The 19,628-nt window shown below is 45.2% G+C and overlaps 1 protein-coding gene across 1 annotated transcript in view; it reads right to left on the minus strand.

Annotated features, from left to right (window-relative positions):
- The window catches only part of LOC126183379 (mucin-17-like), a 269,856-nt gene extending 250,505 nt beyond the window's left edge, over nucleotides 1-19,351 (minus strand). Inside the window, exon 1 of the mRNA XM_049925312.1 lies at nucleotides 19,325-19,351. The gene's annotated coding sequence lies outside the window, so the exon portion shown is untranslated. The remainder of the gene's footprint in view (nucleotides 1-19,324) is intronic.
- Between the last annotated feature and the right edge of the window lie 277 nt (nucleotides 19,352-19,628).

Consider the following 19,628-nt stretch of genomic DNA (forward strand, 5'->3'; position numbering starts at 1 on the left):
AACTGCTAAGCTACTAACCCGGAGAACGGTCACTTAGTTCGAACTGAAGTTTGGCTACCTAAAGGCTACCACGATCACAATCATTTGATTTTCAATATTTAATATAATTACTGAGCGAATTTAAAATGCTGTCATACTCTACTCTGTAAGAGGTTACAGGTCTAACAAAGCAAGACACGTGTTATAGTCAGACATTGTATACGAGCATATAGCTTGAGGCAATATAACTCACGGCACGCAAATAACCCCAATTCATTCACTCAGTATTTGACTATGAGAGCACTTAGCGTCTTCCAACAAACCTAATACATAATTTAAATGCTTTACGAAACGTTTCGTCGCAGACACCTCGCCCCCTACCCCCTACCCACAGATACACACACGAAATGATGAAAGGCAAAAAGATTATGGCTTACTACATTTTGGCTGTTCATGCAGTCATACTTCAGCATAACGCCTGACATTTCCTTACTACTACCTATATTCGCAACACATTTTATGGCAAGTACCCACATATACCACAGAACATTCCTGCCAAATTGTATCGTGTGACTCATAGTTCAGGAAATATGGCGTCATAAACATTGAGATGCGTGAAAAACTAGCTTTTGCTTAAAACAGAGCATAAATTACCTGGACTATACTCATCCAGTGTTTGATCATGAGGGCACGTAGCGACTTCCAACAAACTTTAAATACGTTGAAGCGCCTAAGAAACTCGTATAGCCATGCGTATTCAAATACAGAGATATGTAAACAGGCAGAATACGGCGCTGCGGTCGGCAACGCCTATATAAGAGAACAAGTGTCTGGCGCAGTTGTTAGATGGGTTACTGTTGCTACAATGGCAGCTTATCAGCATTTAAGTGAGTTGGAACGTGCTGTTATGGTCGGCGCACGAGCGATGGGACACAACATCTCCGAGGTAGCGATGAAGTGGGCATTTTCCCGTACGACCATTTCACGAGTGTACCGTGACTATCAGGAATGCGGTAAAGCATCAAATCGCCGACAACGCTGCGGCCGAAAAATATCCTGCAGGAACGGGACCAACGAGGACTGAATAGAATCGTTCAACGTGACAGAAGTGCAACCCTTCCGTAAGCTGCTGCAGAATTCAGTGCTGGGCTATCAACAAGTGTCAGCGCACGAACCATTCAACGGAACATCATCGATATGGGCTTTCAGAGCCGAAGGCCCACTCTTGCACTCTTGATGAATGTACGACGCGTAACTTTACGCCCCGCCAGGGTCCGTCAACATCGACATTGGGCTGTTGATGACTGGAAACATGTTGCTTGGTTGGACGAGTCTCGTTTTAAATTGTATCGAGTGGATGGACGTGTACGGGTATGGCGATGTTCAAAAATGTGTGAAATCTTATGAGACTTAACTGCTAAGGTCATCAGTCCCTATGCTTACACACTACTTAACCTAAATTATCCTAAGGACAAACACACACACCGATGCCCGAGGGAAGACTCGAACCTCCCCCGGGACCAGCCGCACAGTCCATGACTGCAGCGGGGTATGGCGAAAACCTCACGAATCCACGTACCCTGCATGTCAACGAGGGACTGTTCAATCTGGTGGAGGCTCTTTAAAGGTGTGGGGGTTGTGCAGTTGGAGTGATATGGGATCCCTGATACGACTCTGACACGTACGTAAGCATCCTGTCTGATCACCTGCATCCATTCATGTCCATTGTGCATTCCGACGGACTTGGACAATTGCAGCAAGACAATGCGACTCCTCACACGTCCATAATTGCTACAGAGTGGCTCCAGTAACTCTCTTTTGAGTATAACACTTCCGCTGGCCACCGAAATCCCCAGACATGAACATTATTGAGCATATCTGGCTGGGATGCCTTGCAACGTGCTGTTTAGAAGAGGTCTCCATCCCCTCGTACTCTTACGCATTTATGGACAGCCCTGCAGGATTCATGGTGTCAATTCCCTCCAGCACTACTTCAGGCATTAGTCGGGTCCGTGCCACATCGTACTGCGGCACTTCTGCATGCATGTTAGGCGCCCGCATCTCGTGGTCGTGCGGTAGCGTTCTCGCTTACCACGCCCGGGTTCCCGGGTTCGATTCCCGGCGGGGTCAGGGATTTTCTCTGCCTTGTGATGGCTGGGTGTTGTGTGCTGTACTTAGGTTTAAGTAGTTCTAAGTTCTAGGGGACTTATGACCACAGCAGTTGAGTCCCATAGTGCTCAGAGCCATGTTAGGCAGGTGTACCAATTTCTTTGGCTCTTCAGTGTATAATTTCAAAACTTTTCTAAATCTTTTCTGGCTTACATACGTAATGTTAAATAGTTAATATATTAACTCATTTTTAAAGTAATCAGAAATTTTAAGTTGTCGTATACATGGGAGTTCGATTCTTTAAAGAACCAGGTGTTTATTGGTATTAGAGAAAACACTGATATTCTACTGACTGGCATAAGTTTTAACGCAACTTCTTCTATAAATCGAGAACAAAATCGGAAATTCCATATAAACAGGATCCATAACATCCATAAACTAGGTACGACATAAAAGTAATAGTACATGATTAGATGTCCCTACCTTGGGGGAATTACATCACTTAGAGTTTGGAAGAAAGGAAGGAGCTCGAGACAAGTTGCTTTGAGAAAACCTAGGAGGCGTCCTCGGATGGAGAAATTAGTAGCACACTGCCCGCCAACGGCGCTCTGACAAATGGTTTTAACACATACAATGATCGCAAGCAATAAAATAACTTTCCGGGGAAAACAAGATATCCGGTAATTGTGCCCATTAGAGTGCCACTTTTTCGGGATTGAATGAGTTCGAAGTATCGGCAACGTTGCTTGTGCTGTGGGAGTGTGAAACTATCGAGCTTACAACTGAAAAAATGTTGCAAATACCAGAGGTCCCGCTCACCGTATGCTCCAAACAGGCGCTGGTAGGTTTCTATAGACAGGGAACATATCTACATATGCCTTTGTTCTTTCCATTACAGCTTTAGATCTTGCTCGTGCTGCAGGCATCCAACTTATTCTCCAGAACTATTTCACGAAGTCGGCACACTATAACACTCTACGTCCGTGCCAGACTACACAAGTTAGGGGTATCCTAGTTCAGAGTAACGAGTGACAAGTTACAGTGTCCGATAAATATTAGAACGACACAGTTAGGGTGAACGTGGAATCAGCCCAGCCCGCTTACACGATCAATGCGACACAACGGTAGGTTGTATTCTCTTTCGAGTTCTGCGGATGACCATTACCGTGTCCACAGAACTGCTCTTGTTGCCGGCGCACTGCAGAGCAACGATACTGTGCTAATAGAACGTCTTGCATGTTCACCTGACGTGCATCTCGTAGAGCATTTCTGGCAGCGGTATAGCTCAGATGATGCTATCGTGTATGGGACAAGTATGAACTGCTAATCATATTAAGATCGAAATTCGACAGTTATCTACAGAACTTCTAGTCTCCTCTGTTCAGTGTATCATCGCACTACAATGCCTGAATATAGATTACTGTTTCTTGCCGTCATCCGACATTATTTTGAGGGGAATGCAAACCATGCGGCCTAGAGAAATTCGATGTATTCATTTTAGATTCGTGTTGAGTTCTAATGTCTCACTACCTTGCTACTGCTGCTACTACTGCGGTGCGTTAAACAAAGTAGTAGGTAGAAGCGAGCCTAACGAAGCGATGAACTGTTACTGGAGCGCGTGCTGTGACCATAACATGGGATGACCGTCGTGTAGTCCACACAGGAGCAACAGTTCGCCAGTTTCGTCACCAGTCTGGACCCGTTTGGGCCAACTGTTCGACACCGTCTGGTATCTGTTGGACGGGTAGCACGCATCCATTGCGTCGTCTTCCAGTCTCCAGAAACCACAAGAGCAGCTGCTACATCAATGTGGTCTTCCTGCCACAGGCAGTGTGTCATCCTTGCAGCACTATATTCCCGTACGACAATAACCGACCGGAGTAGCGAAGAACGCGCGTATTATCCCTGGTCTACCCGTTCGCGGCACTTGTCGTCTGAGATATAGATGGTGGCCAACTTGTACCATTTGTTCCTATCACTGTCGATGCTTGGTGACTCGCCTGCAACCAGGTGGAGGCACATTCCCTCAAAATGAGTCCAGGTCCTCTTTGATCCCATACCGCGAATATTAGGGCTTGTGATTGCAGCGCGTGGTAAGAAGGAAGGAACATTCAGATACGACGACTCGTCTGTGACAAAGTTAATACAGAAGGAGCACAAACTTGGACTGGGGAAAGGAAATCGGAAACAGTCCTTTTTAACGTAGAACATACAGACATATATGTTAAGCGATTTGGGGAGACAACGGAGTACCTAAATGTTGATGGTTGGAAGGGAGTTAGAAGAACCGTCCTCCAGAATGTGAGTCCAGTGTATAACCTCGCTCGGTTAGCATATGGAAGATTCACACTGTAATCGATTTTAAAAGTCAGGCAGCATGCACCTTTCTGTAAACTTAACAATTTTTAAATTTTTTGTGGACCAATCCGTTGTAGCCAAACCATTTCTCCACAGTATCCATTCTTCCAGAAGTTCGTCAAGGTATGCACGAGAGTTTCTGTGCAAATTGGAACGTGAGAGAGATACTTGCAGAATATTAGCTGTTAGTGAACAGGATATTTTGCTAAATGAGGGCAAACTGCAGGAACTATCCGTGAGAAAATAAAGAGCAAATATTTCATGTGGAGATATGACCAGAAATGCGTTCCACGGGAGATAAACCCACTCGAAGATAGAGATAAAATATCTCTGACATCGTAAGTATCAATGAGTGAAAGCACACGTGAGAACACATTAAGGAAGTGGGCACGTTCCCCCTGTATTAGTGTTTTAGCTCCACCCTTAAGAGGGAAGTGAGCTCGAGCAACATCATGTAGTAGCCACATTACTCTTCGAACCACCGTGGGAGACAGGGTCACCTGCAGGAAGTGCACATGCGCCACGCCTGTGAGGAGTGGTGGAGGGATGACTGGTCCGACGAGACGGTCGCCAGTAATCCCCGCCCACACGACGAGGCCGAATGGCGCAGATTGTTCGCTGCCACCGTACCACTGGCATTCCCTGTAGCCTACAGGTGGGTGCATTGGAGGCTAACGATACCTCGTAAAGGTAGTCTCATTTGTGAATAGGAGGGATGACAGGAAGTACACAAAAGTCGTCGCCTGTGCGACGAGCCGACGATTAAAGTGTCGCTGCGGAGGCAAATTGGTAGGTATAAGGTGTGATCAAAAAGTTTCCGCTCGAAGACTGTACAGACCAGAATCGGTGTGCCAGCAAGGGAAAATAGCCGTAAGCATTGAGGCAATCATCCCACCAACTCACCGGGTTGAAGAGAAAACACGTGTCTTTTTGCGTGAAGTCCGCAGCTGCCTGCTGCACATCTTTGTCCGACAGGAATGGCCGCCACTTCAACGCCTTTGCTGAGGAACCGAGGGCGTGATAATAGCGTGGGAAGAGATCAGGAAAATAGAGCGGGTGGTCGAGTTGGCGTAACTTCTGCGTTACGACATGTGCTATAAGGGGACGTGCGTGATCATTAAGCAGCAGCAACCCTTGGCGCACCATTCCACAAGAGTGGTTTTCGACAAAAATGCTAGCCCCTACACATTCTTCATTCTCCAATGAATATCTACCGATGTTTGTCCTTCTGCAGCCAAGAAAATAATAACAGCACTTTGGTCCTGTTTTGACGCATTTGATAATAACTTCGTCGGCCGGAGTGGTCGAGCGGTTCTAGGCGCTACAGTCTGGAACAGCGTGACAGCTACGGTCGCAGGTTCGAATCCTGCCTCGGGCACGGATGTGTGTGATGTCCTTAGGTTAGTTAGGTTTAAGTAGTTCTAAGTTCTAGGGGACTGATGACCTCAGAAGTTGAGTGCTCAGAGCCATCTGAACCATTTTTGATAATAACGTCGTTATAGTTCACGCTTCCGTATTTACCGCACGCACGTCTTAAAGACACGGATGCCTTGCCTACATGTCGGTGATTATACACCCATATCGGAGTCGCGCTACGCTGCATACATGCTGCAGACAGAAGCTTCTCGGTCGTTTCTTATAATAAGGGCTACATTCGTTGTTAAGTGATATGAACAGTAGCAATTGTGTATAAGGATCCAAGTCCTCTCGCTTACCTCATGCTGCTGGCTCACGTGCCTGATGCTGATACAGGCTTCACTGTCAAACATCTTTTGTCTCCACCCTCTAGTGGCTGTACCTCCCTTATAACGCATTTCCTTACATATAGGACCTACTCAAATGGCCTGTAAATTCCGTGACACATTTTCTTTTCTCGCAAACAGTTGTTCTGAAAAGTTTTCAATGTTCGCAGGCGATTCTAAGCAGCCGGGTTGCCTATTTTTCGGTAACTACCAGCCACGAGCACGTCCTCTCATTCTGTAGTAATCAGCCGCGAAATGCCAGACGGCTAAGGTGGCTGCCCCTTGCGAGGCGGAGAATACGCAGTTCCGCGGGCGTGTGTAACGCTACTGTGTACGGGCCGGGAGCCGGAGCCGCAACACAGCCTTGCGTAACAATGAGCGGGAAGCGGGCTTCCCGCCCCCACTCTTCCTGGCCTTCCTCCGCTGCTTGGTGACGTCCTTAGATGCGAAACTGCCCAATACTGACTTGTTAGGGGTCGGCTCCAACACAAGTTACGTTTTAGTAAGGCCTCAGTGCGTCGCCTGCAAGAGGCAAAGTTTTTCTTTCTAGTCACTCAAACGACGTTCGAATCTCTACTGCACTGTTGACTCATAACCGAAAAAAGAAAGAAAAAAATATAAATTACTAGTGTCATTATGGGGTGGGTTCTGCTGCATGTCGGAAACTGTGATCTTCCTCAGCTGACATTGTTCCCTTTACATGTCGATATTTGTCTTATGTATAATTGTAGAGTACAGGTGAATGTCATGGACGCGTGTACGGTGTTGTGTTACATCGATGGAATTTTTTTTCGGAAATTTGTGGTAAGATCCTATGGGACCAAAGTGCTGACGTCATCGGTTCCTAGGCTTACACACTATTTAATCGAACTTAAACTAACTTACGCTAAGGACAACACACACACCCTTGCCCGAAGGGGGACTCGAACTTCCGACTGGGGGATCCGTACGAACCGTGGCAAGACGCCCAAGACAAAGCGGCTATCCCACGCGACTGATGGAAAAAAATCGCGACACTAAAAAATAATGAATGTAGAGCAATGAAATTTCGCGAGTACTTTTGTCTCGGTAACATATTTAAGGGATTAAAATTGCAAGATCGTAGGTTAATGTAAGCGCGAGATAAGCTAATGCAATTGTGAAATGCTGATAGACCCGTGTAACCGCCACAACGCTGAACACAGGCATGCATCCGTGTATGCATTGTGTTGCACAGGAATCGGTTGTCAGTTTGTGGGATGGAGTTTCATGCCTGTTGCACTTGATCGGTCAATACAGGGATGGTTAATGCTGTTTGTGGATGACACTGGAGTTGTCGTCAGACGATGTCGATTGGAGACAGTTCTGGTGATCGAGCACACCGAGGCAACATGTCGACATACTGCACAGCACGTTTGGTTACATCAGCGGAACGTGGGCGAGCGTTGCCCTGTTGGAAAACAACCACTGGAATGCTGTTCGAATCACCAGACTGACGTACAGATTTACTGTCAGGGTGCTTGGGATAACCACGAGAGTATCATACGAAATCGCACGCCAGACCATAGCTCCAGATGCAGGTTCAGTGTGTCTAGAATGCAGGCAGGTCGGTTGCAAGCGGGCGTGTGTAACGCCAACACACGGCCAGAGGCAGAACCAGCTTTCATCAAAAAAACAACAGACCTCCACCCTCATTGGAGAGTGGGCTCTCGCTTGTCTCCACTGAAGTCGGAAATGGCTGTGTTGTGGGGTCAGTGGAATGCGCCTGGTTTTCAGCCGTCCTTGAGGTAACAGTTGGTTGTGCCAACTGCTGCACATGCAGGACAATGCATTAGAGCCATACGTCGAACACAATGGTCTTCCCTCTCGACAGAGTCACGTGGCCGATCGAAGCCCTGTCTTCTTGTTACCATACATTCTTGTGACCACCGCTGCCAGCAATCATGTACAGTGATTACATTTCTGCCAAGACTTTCTGTAATATCGCAGAAAGAATATCGAACTTCTTCTGGTAGCCCTATTACACGCCCCCTTTCAAACTTGGTAGGGTGTTAATGGCTCTGAGCACTATGGGACTCAACTGCTGAGGTCATTAGCCCCTAGAACTTAGAACTAGTTAAACCGAACTAACCTAAGAACATCACAAACATCCATGCCCGAGGCAGGATTCGAACCTTCGACCGTAGCGGTCTTGCGGTTCCAGACTGCAGCGCCTTTAACCGCACGGCCACTTCGGCCGGCAGGGTGTTAATAATGGTGTATTTGTCGCCTTATGGAAATTCTTGACAGATGTTAACTGACCACGTCCAATCTCAAAGGTAACTAACGCAGCGTGTATTTGAAGCAAACTTGATTTGCATCCTCATAGTGGCGCTACTAGCGGAACTCTTACGCAGCTGACTCGAAATTTGAGTAGATATTGTTTTCCAGATGTAGAAACATGCCTACCAACTCTCGTTTATGTTGTGCAACTCCTCGGTACTGCGATTTTTTTCCGTCGGTGTATTTTTGCGTTGTAAAATGATCGTGATGATGATGATGATGGTTGGTGAGAGAAGTGAGAGGATGAAAGCCGGTGGCAAATAGCACCTCTCGGGTAGCACAGTTTAACGTCGCCATCTGATGGACGGACGACTATCAACAGTCACATGCCATCGCTTCTTGAAACACTGGGACATTGGCGCAAAGACTGATGATCAGGAACTTAACGCCGCCACCTTTCCCCCCCTTACTGGCCAAATACCGTCAGTGAAAATTTCATCCACCACAAGTATTCGAACCGACCTATCTCCTAGTCAGAAGCTAGCTCCCAGGCGTGCGTTAGCTACCTCGACAACGGAGGTAGGACTGACAGCCGGGATACGGTCAAAGTGAATATCTTCTCAGAAAATTATTAGGATAAAAGGTCTTTCAGAGGTAGCCCCACAACGAAATGTAACAGGACCACCAGTGTTCTCAGTAGAAATATGCGATTTGTCAGATGAGATCTTCTTGACTGATGATGCTATTGTCTACGGGAAAATATTATTTTATTTATTTATTCATTTACTTACAAAGTTCCGGGACACAATGTGAGCGAAAGGTACTTGGTCATCGAGCGAGTCAGTATGTAGTTTACAGAATGTGGATTATAAAATTTACTGTTGCATTTTCCTCTAAATGAACCGGAGTATATGTCCAGAGTCGACAGAATTAGAATACTGAGACACCTGAACAACGGCCTACGCGAAGTTCGCGAAACGATACCCCACATCAGTCTGACCGCACTTTTCTGAGCTAAAAATGTTCCTGGTGAGTGTTCACAGTTGCCCAAAATATAGCACTATGCGAGATAATAGAATGAAAGTAAGCAAAGTAAACGAGTGTTTCACTGTCTGAGACATTCCTGTAGTGAAGATATTAGCATTCAGATTCTGCAAAAAATCTTGAACGTCATACTTCCAAGAAAGCATTCCATCTACACTCAGTTCTAATAATTGAATAGGGTTGACATGACTGACTGTTTGACTACCCTGGCATAGTATGCTTTTACAAGATTTCGATGTCAGAAATTGGATGACTGTAAGGAATGCAGAACGGCTTAAGCCGTATTTCAACTTAATTTACCGAGTAACAGCTATTTTTATCGTGATAAATAGAAGAAAAAGAGAAACTAATATAATTCGATCATGTGATTAGTGGTATACGCCTAGACGGTTTTCCTTCGCTTTCGAGGCTAATCGTATCGTTTATTTTTATCACTACGAAAAAACAAAGCCGTGTAATTAATTTTTTCTTCGTTTGCAGGTAACTAAAAATGGCTCTGAGCACTATGGGACTCAACTGCTGTGGTCATAAGTCCCCTAGAACTTAGAACTACTTAAACCTAACTAACCTAAGGACAGCACACAACACCCAGCCATCACGAGGCAGAGAAAATCCCTGACCCCGCCGGGAATCGAACCCTGGAACCCGGGCGTGGGAAGCTAGAACGCTACCGCACGACCACGAGATGCGGGCATTTGCAGGTAACTGTCTGCAGTCCTGGCGCACACTGAAATCTCCGTCCCAGAGTACCTCAATGCGCCGCTAGGGGCAGCATCGTGCGGTAAATGTTGCAGGCAAACCCAGACAACCAAATGCGGTACGGACGACTTCTTCGTCGAGGGGACCAGGTGGCTAGCGGGAGACGGCACAATTCAATTGCCAACGCCGGGCGAACTTGTTTTTCCCGCCACTGCGGTGTCCAAAATACACCGGGAGTAGCATAACACTAAGCATTATTGCGATATGCCTCATAATCTCGTGTCGGACCTCCTTTTCCCCGACGTAGTGCAACAAGTCGCTGGACGTTCCCTGCAGAAATATTGAGCCATGCTCCCTCTATAGCCGTCCATAATTGCGAAAGTGTTGCCAGTGTACAATTTTGTGACGAACTGACCCATCAGTTATGTCCCATAAATGTTCGATGGGCTTCATGTCGGGCGATCTGGGTGGCCAAAACATTCGCTCGAATTTTCCAGAATGTTTTGACACGGTGCCTTGTCATCCACAAAAATTTCATCATTGTTTGGGAGCGTGAAGTCCGTGAACTTCTGTAAATGGTCTCCAAGTACTCCAACATTACCATTTCCAATGACTGGTCGGTTCAACTGGACCATAGGACCCACTCCATTCCATGTAAACACAGCCCACACCATTATCGAGCCACCACCAGCTTGCACAGTGCCTTTTTGACAACTTGGGTCAAAGGTTTCGTGGGGTCTGCACCACACTCGAACACTACCATTGGCAGTTACCAACTTAAATCGGCACTCATCTTACCAGGACACGGTTTTCCAGTCGTCTGAGGACACAAGCCCGGGAGAGGCACTGCAGTACATGTACTGTTAAGAAAGACACGCACCTCGGTCATCTGCTGCCATAGCCTATTAACGCAAAATTTCGCCACACTGTCGTAACGGATACGTTTGTCGTACGTCCCACATTCATTTCTGCGCAGTGTTGCTTGTTTGTTAGTACTGACAACTCTTCGCAAATGCCTCTGCTCTCAGTCGGTAAGTGAAGGCGTTGTGTGTGGTGAGGGATCGTGCCTGGAATTTGGTACTCTCGGCACACTCTTGACACTGTGGAACTCGAAATACTGAATTCACAAACGATTTCCGATACGGAATGCCCCATGTGTCTAGCTCCAACCACTATTCCGCGTTAAAAGTGTGTTAATTCGCGTCGGGAAGACATAATCACGTCAGAAAACTTTTCACATGAATCACTTCAGTACAGATGACAGCTCTGCCCTTTTATACCTTTTGTATGCCGTACTACTGACATCTGTATGTGTGCATATCGTATCCCATGGTTTTTGTCGCTCAGTGTAGCTACCAATGCCTTCTGAAATGCATCAAGAGTCAGTACTATTCGTTACTATCAAGAATGTTACTCTCACTGTATAGAACTCAGCACCATAGAAGAACGTACAGCTAAGGAAAGTTACGTATATCTCTATTCTCTTTATATACATACTGAAAAAAACTTATTAATGTGTCTGACTGTTTTTACCGGCCACCTCAACTACCAGCACATCACTAAAACGTCATCTGCTTTGTCTTGACACAACTGCAACATTTTTACTACTACCGAAAATTAATTACCGCCCTGTACTGAAGTTTGCAACTCGGCTGTGATATTTTGTTTTGGGTCTTCTAGTCACGACCTACGGCACTGTGTCGTGGGATTCCAGTGTGTATTAGGAATTCAATTGCAAAAATGCAAACAAACACAAAATTACTTACGTAACTTTAAGTTTTCGAGGAAGTAAATAAAACTTTGAGTATACCTAGTAAACATCTACGGATAATAGACAGTGAGCAAAATAAAACTGGCCTGGAAAACATTTCGTGCACCTTAGTATTGGTATTTCAACTTACATCCACACCTGCGGCAGATGATGTAGGTTCGGTTAACTATTTTAAGGTGCATGAAATATTTTGTGAGCCACTTTTACTTTGAACACCCTTTACCGGGAAAACATACTAGATGTTGATCTCCACGAGATAAAAATAGACCTACGTTAACGGATGATGATGGTGGACTTGCGATATGGAAAGAAATGTAACGAACACATGAAATCGATACTAGAAAGATGCATGGAAGATTTGGAGTTATTTTGAGTGTTCTGGGAAGTTGCAGGGCATGTGTTAAGAAGACTGCATATAAGATGCTAGCTTGATCTAACCTAGAGAACTTCTGCAGTATTTTGGGCCCCTGTTACATAGGAGATGCCCTGATGGGATCGTAGAAGACTGATTTAGTAAATATGAAAATACACTGTCCGAAGCTGTGAAGCACCCAGAAGGGGAAGACGAAACAAAGTGAAACTTGGTGGATTGAGAAGGTCTGTGATGTTATTTCGGTGATTACAAAATAGAGTCAAATTTGCAATGAAATTGGCAGTGTGAGCCCACTTATCACTATGACGTTGGACCTCCTCTGGCTCGGATACACGCAGTGATTCTGTTGGGAAGGGTGTCATATCCTCTCCTGAGGCAAGCTGGACCACAAAAGTTGTAGCTAGTCCTCGGTATACTTGCTGAATATTAGCAGTGGGACAGAGTTGACGTCAGAACTTGTCCTACACATATTCTATCACGGACAGATATGGGAACCACGCTGGCAATTGGAGTACCTCAGCGTCACACAGACAGTTCGTAGAAACACGTGACCTGTGGACAAGCACTGTTCTGTTGAAAAGTACCACCACGTTGCAGTCGCACGATGTCAGTGCCTTCAGTCAGTAGCAGCCGTGACCTGGAGTCATAGCCGACGATTGGCCACACTATGACCCACAATACACACCACTACAAACGCAACCGTTCGTGTTGTGGTAACAGTAGCCTACGCACGGGACGGTCCGGCTGCCAATAGTTACTGACTAATTGCGCGGAATGACACAGAACGTTGCAGGGAATCCATTACTTGTTCTCGGTTGCCAAACGCAGATGTGAAGGTGTTCGCTGAACAATAAGGCGATCCTCTGTTGTGGTGGTCAGAAATGATCGACTGGAATCTTGACGACGAGTATGCCATAAAGTCCTGTTTGGACCACTGTCAGATCACAATGCCCCATAAATCTGGACATTGCACAATTCTACCAGCCCGTCGAATGGAGACCCACAATGAGGCCCTTTTCAAACTCCGTCAGGTACTGATAACTCTGTCTCACACGCGTACGCAGCATCTCCGTGTCTTTCATAGGGACCGTATCTTACGCTATTCACGCCCCTTATACACCGACGGAAAAAAATCACAACACCGAGAAGGAGGTGTGCGACATAAACGAAAATTGGTAGGCGTGTTTCTACACCTGAAAGATGACGCTAGTAGAGCCACTATTTGAACCAGGTTTGCTTTAAATACAAGCTGTAATGGTAGTGAGCGTTACTTACCTTTGAAACTGGACGTGGTGAGTTGACGTTCGTCAAGATCACCTTTAAGGCGACAAGGACGCCATAATGTCAACACTTCACTGAGTTTGAACGAAGGCTACTAGAAACTGGATGTTCCTTCTGCTGTACTATAGAAAGACTTGGCACGACACGATTGCTGGCAGCGGTGGTCACGAGAACGTACCGTCGCAAGAAAACTATGCTCCGGACCGACACGTTGCACTACCGACAGGGAAGACCATCACGTACTGCATCTGCTGCAGCAGTTTCGTTTGGCACCACAGAGACACAACGAATTGTTACAAATCGGTTTCTCCGAGGCCGAGCCAGGCGCTCTGACCCCAAACCATCGCCGTTTCCGACTTGAGTGGTGTCAAGCGACAGCTGATCGGAGGGCTAGGTGGAGGCCTTTTGTGCTTCCTGATGAAGTCTGGTTTTGCCTCGGTGCCAGTATGGTCGTGTGTTGGATAGAAGGACGCCAGCTGAGGGCCTGCAAATCAACCAGTCTGCGTGCTACACACACTGGAGTTACGGTCCGGAGCGTGATTTAGTATGACACCAAGAGCACTCTCGTGATTATCCCACGCATCCAGACTGAATTTGTACGTCATTCATGTGATTCAACATGTTGTGCTGTCATTCGTGAACAGTATTCCGTGGGATGTTTTCCAAAAGGATAGCGCTCACCCACTTACGGCTGTTATAACCCAACATGCTCTACAGTGTGTCGACATGTTGCCTTGGTGTGCTCGATCACCATCGGGTTATCCTGAACGCGAGTGTAGTGTCTTAACGAATGTGCCATTACGCTCCCTACGCCGCTATTGTTTGCGGAGGTAGCATACCAACTGAAGGGCTGCCAGCCTGAGTCGCGTTGTGAGGCTGAGTGGTATTTTTATCCAGGTCCTTAGTTTATTTGACGTCCCCTTATATATCCTGATCTGGAGTACGTGTGAAGCTGTTACGTACCTCTACAAACATGTTTGGCACTGTATCGCTCGGTTTTCAAAATGCGTGGTGGCGAGCTACATTGCGTTGTAAGAGCCAGCACAGTTATTAACGTACATTTGCTAGCAGCAGTTCAGACCACCGAGGGGTGGATAAGCAACTAACAGCAAATTTAATGCTCTCAACAAAATCCCTTGGAGCAAATGCACATGTAGCAAACTCAAATCAAAATTTTATTACAAGAAAATCTATATCTTCAGTTTCTCCATTCTACATCCTCTTCTGCGAGTTGGCAGGTATTCTATAATTTAAAAAAATTGGGCTAAAATATAACATTCAGTTACAAATTCAACTTCTCTTTTACGACTTCATCTTAAGGTGTCACTTCAAAGTTTCTGATGACGTTTACCATCTACCAAAGTCATCATCCGATCAAAAGAATTGCAAAACGAATTAAAGAAGATATCTGCAAGGTGATAAAGGTGGCAGTTGGTACTAAACAATAAAAAGTGTGAGGTCTTCCACATGAGTACTAAAAAATTTCGTTTACTCTATACGTCACACAAATTTAAAGGTTGTTGATGCAACTAAACACCTTGGCTGCATGCCATGTCGTGCTATTATCAAAGGCATTCGCTTCGTCGTCTACTGCCATAGGCCATTAAAACAAAATTTCACTGCACTGTACCGAGGGATACGTTCGCCGTATGTCTCACAATGATTGTTCTGGTTATTTGATACAGTGTAGCTTGTGTGTTAGCACTGACAACTCTACGCAAACACCGCTGCTCTCGATCGTTAAGTGAAGGGCGTCGGCCGCTGCGTTGTCCATGTTGATAGGTATTGCCTGAATTTTGGTATTCTCGGCACACTCTTGACTCTGTGGCTCTCGGAATATTGAATTCGCTAACGATTTCCGAAATGGAATGTGCCATGCGTCTAGCTCCAACTACCATTCCGCGTTCAAGGTCCGTTAATTCCCGTCGTGCGGGCATAATCTCGTTGGAAACCTTTCCATGTAAATCACCTGAGTACAAATGAGAGCTTCGCCAATGCACCTGGTGTACGAGAGCCTACCGCCACCTATATATGCGCATATTGCTATCCCATGACTTTTGTCACCCCAGTGTAAAAGCAAAGCCGTTTGTCGTTGAGACGATATTTTCCACGAATTTCCAGTTACCAACTTTCTCCTCCGAATGCGGAAATATTGTGTTGGAAAAATAGCCACCGTAATAAAATTAAAGAAATCAGAGCTCGCACGGAAAGATTTAGGTTTTCTTTTTTCCCACACGCTTTTCGAAAGTGAAACGGCCCGGAAACAATTTGAAAGTGGTTGTATTGGCCCTCTGCCAAACACTTTTGTGAATTCTAGAGTTATCAGGTAATTTGGATGTAAATGTCGTAGTAACATAGAAAGTCTGTGGAAAACGGAATCAGGTAGGCTGTAACGTTAACTTTCCTTCGTTACTTATAAGTAACCAACCGTCAGTTTTTCTGAAAGTAACTGTTTTATTTACAGGGTAAATACATGATAACCGTAAGTAACACTTTGCCTCAACAGCTGAAGGTATAGACCTGGCCGTGAAAGAGGCAGTGTACGTAGGAAATTAAAAAAAAAAAAAACATACAATTGCAATTGAAGACAGTATTTCATTTCTGTCTTCCTTCGTTACTGCTTTTATTAAAACGCCGACAGCGAGATAACTGCCAAAAAAACTTGCTTACTTATGACAACCATACGTAAGAAACTCAATATGCACATCCCATTTCTGCTGTATATGAGTTAAATGGCAAGAGACCAGAGGAAGCTTCAGAGAGACGTGCAGACAAGGAGGGTGAGGAAAATTTGGCGCCGTACATTAGTAATGAATGGAATGAAGACAGAAAAGAAAAGCGTTAGCGTTTCGGCGTCAAATTAAAGACAAAAGAAGAGTTTTAAGAAATAAATTGAGGACATAGGAAGCAGAATAATAACGCTAAACGTTCTCAGAAACATCATTCAACAGTTATAGCTATATATTTCTTTTTCGGCCCTTTAGACAGCGAGATGCCTGTGTATATTGTTTGAATGTCAGGTGACTGTCCCGACTGTTGGCAAAAAGAAGCAATGTTTAACTTTAACGGACCACAAACATCTAGGTCATGAGGGACAGAGCAATCAGTTGTGAGAAGGAAATCGGCTGCGGCCATTTCGAGGGAACTGCCTCATCATTCACCTGGATCTCTTTAGGGTAACTGCAGGAAACCTGAATTACTACGGCCAGACAGCCATCCGAATCCCGCTCCTCTCAAATACGTGGTTGGCGGGTACACCACTGCACCAGTTTGTTCGGTGGTCACTGGCGGTACGGTAGCAAAAGTGAAAAACACTTCACCACAGCTGCTCCACGTTTGGAAAATACTACAGTATTGTTAGCAATTTCTGGAAAAACTATAACTGGTCATGGAGAACGAATTGATGGCTAGACTTCTTTCAGTAAGAAAAAGTTGACTCCTACTCGAGAGCAGGACGACAATGATGAGCCGCCGAGACCTAGATGAGGTGAGCACAAGCGTATGTTAAAGAATGCGTGCCTCTGCAACAACGGCTTACATTGATTCCCGCAGAATTTCTCAATAATGCTTATCTGTGTGAAGGTTGTCCGTTGCAGGGGCTTAGTTGTTAACTAGCAGTAGTAGTGGGCAATAAGTAAAATAAATGTCGTGTGGCAAGGGCCTCCCGTCAGGCAGACCGTTCGCCGGGTGCAAGTCTTTCGATTTGACGCTCCGTCGGCGACTTGCGCGTCGACGGGGATGAAATGATGATGATTAGGAAAACACAACACCCATTTCCTGAGAGGAGAAAATCTCGGACCCAGCCGGGAATCGAACTCGGACCCTTAGGATAAACCTTCTGTCGCGCTGACCACTCAGCTACGTCTGATATAGGCATGCAGTGCATATATTTTGGTACGCACGTAGTATACAGCTTTAATATGTTGCCCAAGGCTGAAATTCAATTTATTATGCAGATTGATGCAAGATTCATCAGTTGTTCCAGTACATAAAAGTAATTTATTGAAGTATTGATTGAAACATCGTGGGACAGACAATTAATATCTAACACGAGCGTAATTCGCCTACATTCTAAACACCGTTTCCTTTTCTGCAATAAAAACAACAACATATCTTTGCCTTTTCCTACCGTTTCCGTGTGTTCTTTTATTCTGGAATGACATTTTCACGTAAAATATGTCAATATTGACTACTTTGTGAATTATATTGTTAATTTCTTTTGACAAAGCAGCAAGCGAATAAGTTTGGTTAGAAAACCCTGAAACTCTCGCTGATTTCATAATTCATTAACTTTTTAAATTTTGCATACTGTCATGCGTTTGCTGAATCAAACTCATTAACTTCTTACAAATAACGTAATTTATTAACTTTGTAACTCAAAAAATAATCGTTTATTCCATTGGACCCATAGGTAATACGAGCAGACTTTATCTTTCTTACAAAAGATATTTAAATTGATTCATTTTGGACAACAGGTTATTCTCGGGATATTTACAACAAACAATTTTCGTAGCGGACAAGTTCGAGAAACCCGAGTCCGTTACACGTCTTACTGCAGAAATTGTGCGTAGAAAACGTCGTAATGGTCACGTATGTGACGAGCACGATTTTTTGTAGCCTTACATCAGCTGACCTTCCTGCAACAGGTACAGGTCACAACAATGACTGCCGCGAATACGGATGACTTAGGTGAGCCACAGAAATCGCCGGTACCAATCAGGCTTGTCACGGCCCGTGCTGAGATGGAACACTTGTACACCGAATCTGTCTTCGAAAGTAGAACGAAAACAATTGTTTTTTTTTCAGGTTTCAGAAATCGTTCTGGACGTACTGGCAAATAATCGACGTAGAATTCGACTTCGTGAGACGCGGCACATGTCGCTGGCCCTCAACTGGCTAAGACGAGAAGAGTAGTAATTACAACTCCTCGAACCATTAAGTTACGATTTTATTTAAAAGACATATCACTTCCTATTATTTGTAAAAAGTCTGACACATTTCTTACACTACAGTAATTCCAAAGTAATCGTATCATTTGTAGGACTGCACCAATTACAGGCCACATGAATATTTTCGCTGTTTGGGCAATCCTTTTTTTATAGCGTGTACGAGGTTATTTAGGTTTGTTAATTAAGGCAGTATCTAGGTCATTCTCGTTTTGTTTGACGTAGAGTGTATTTTAAACTGTTGTTTTATTTTCAACATACAATCGGTCACTCTCGCAAAGATGAAAGGTCGCCTACTGGATAGAATCACAAACGAGAAAAACTAATCATTAATAATACTAATGTATTTTCATCATTTTTATAAACGAGTTGAGATACTATCGTGTAGGAAATTATTCGACGTTACCAGTTACGACAATGCCTAGCTCATCTATGTTTCCTTTTAGGAAGAGCTTATTTGAAATTGTAGTTGCCGTTAAATGTATAATTTAAGATTCGAGCTGCGAATGTTCCTAATAAAGCTGAAAAATCGCACGTTTGGTAGAATCCCGAAATTAATAATTGATCAATAACTGTAAAAACGTATCTTTATGATTTTTACACACCGCCGGAAGAGAACCTCTTTCCGTTTTCGTGAAATGAATACTAAAACGGCGGCGAGTGAGAAGGGACAATATTTGAGACCCAGCATATCAACTGTCTCGTTATATAAAAGCGAACGATCGTATCGGAATAATTTTGAGCGCTCGGAGGTGTGTGGGGGTGCGCGGTGTGGGCTTACCTGCGCTCCAGGAAGGCGCCGGCGCTGCGGTGGCGGAGGCTGGAGACAACTGGCCGGCCGGCGATGCTCGGCCGCAGAAGAAGCCGCGGCTCCCCCACGCCGGCTGCCGTCTGCCGGCCCCCTCCCAGGCGCACTCCTGCATTTTGTGGGTCAAGGCCCCCACGCAGGGAACTTGCATTTCGTGATCCGGGAAGGGCATCCGGGATTCCACCCCGCGACGCAACTCGCGCCACCGGGGAAACTCGGGGTGGTGCTAGCCGCTAGCCTTCGCTGCAGCGTCGGTGGTCCGTGTGAAATCTTATGG

The sequence above is a fragment of the Schistocerca cancellata genome, chromosome 4 (genome assembly GCF_023864275.1).
Source record: "Schistocerca cancellata isolate TAMUIC-IGC-003103 chromosome 4, iqSchCanc2.1, whole genome shotgun sequence".
Taxonomy (NCBI): Eukaryota; Metazoa; Arthropoda; class Insecta; order Orthoptera; family Acrididae; genus Schistocerca; species Schistocerca cancellata.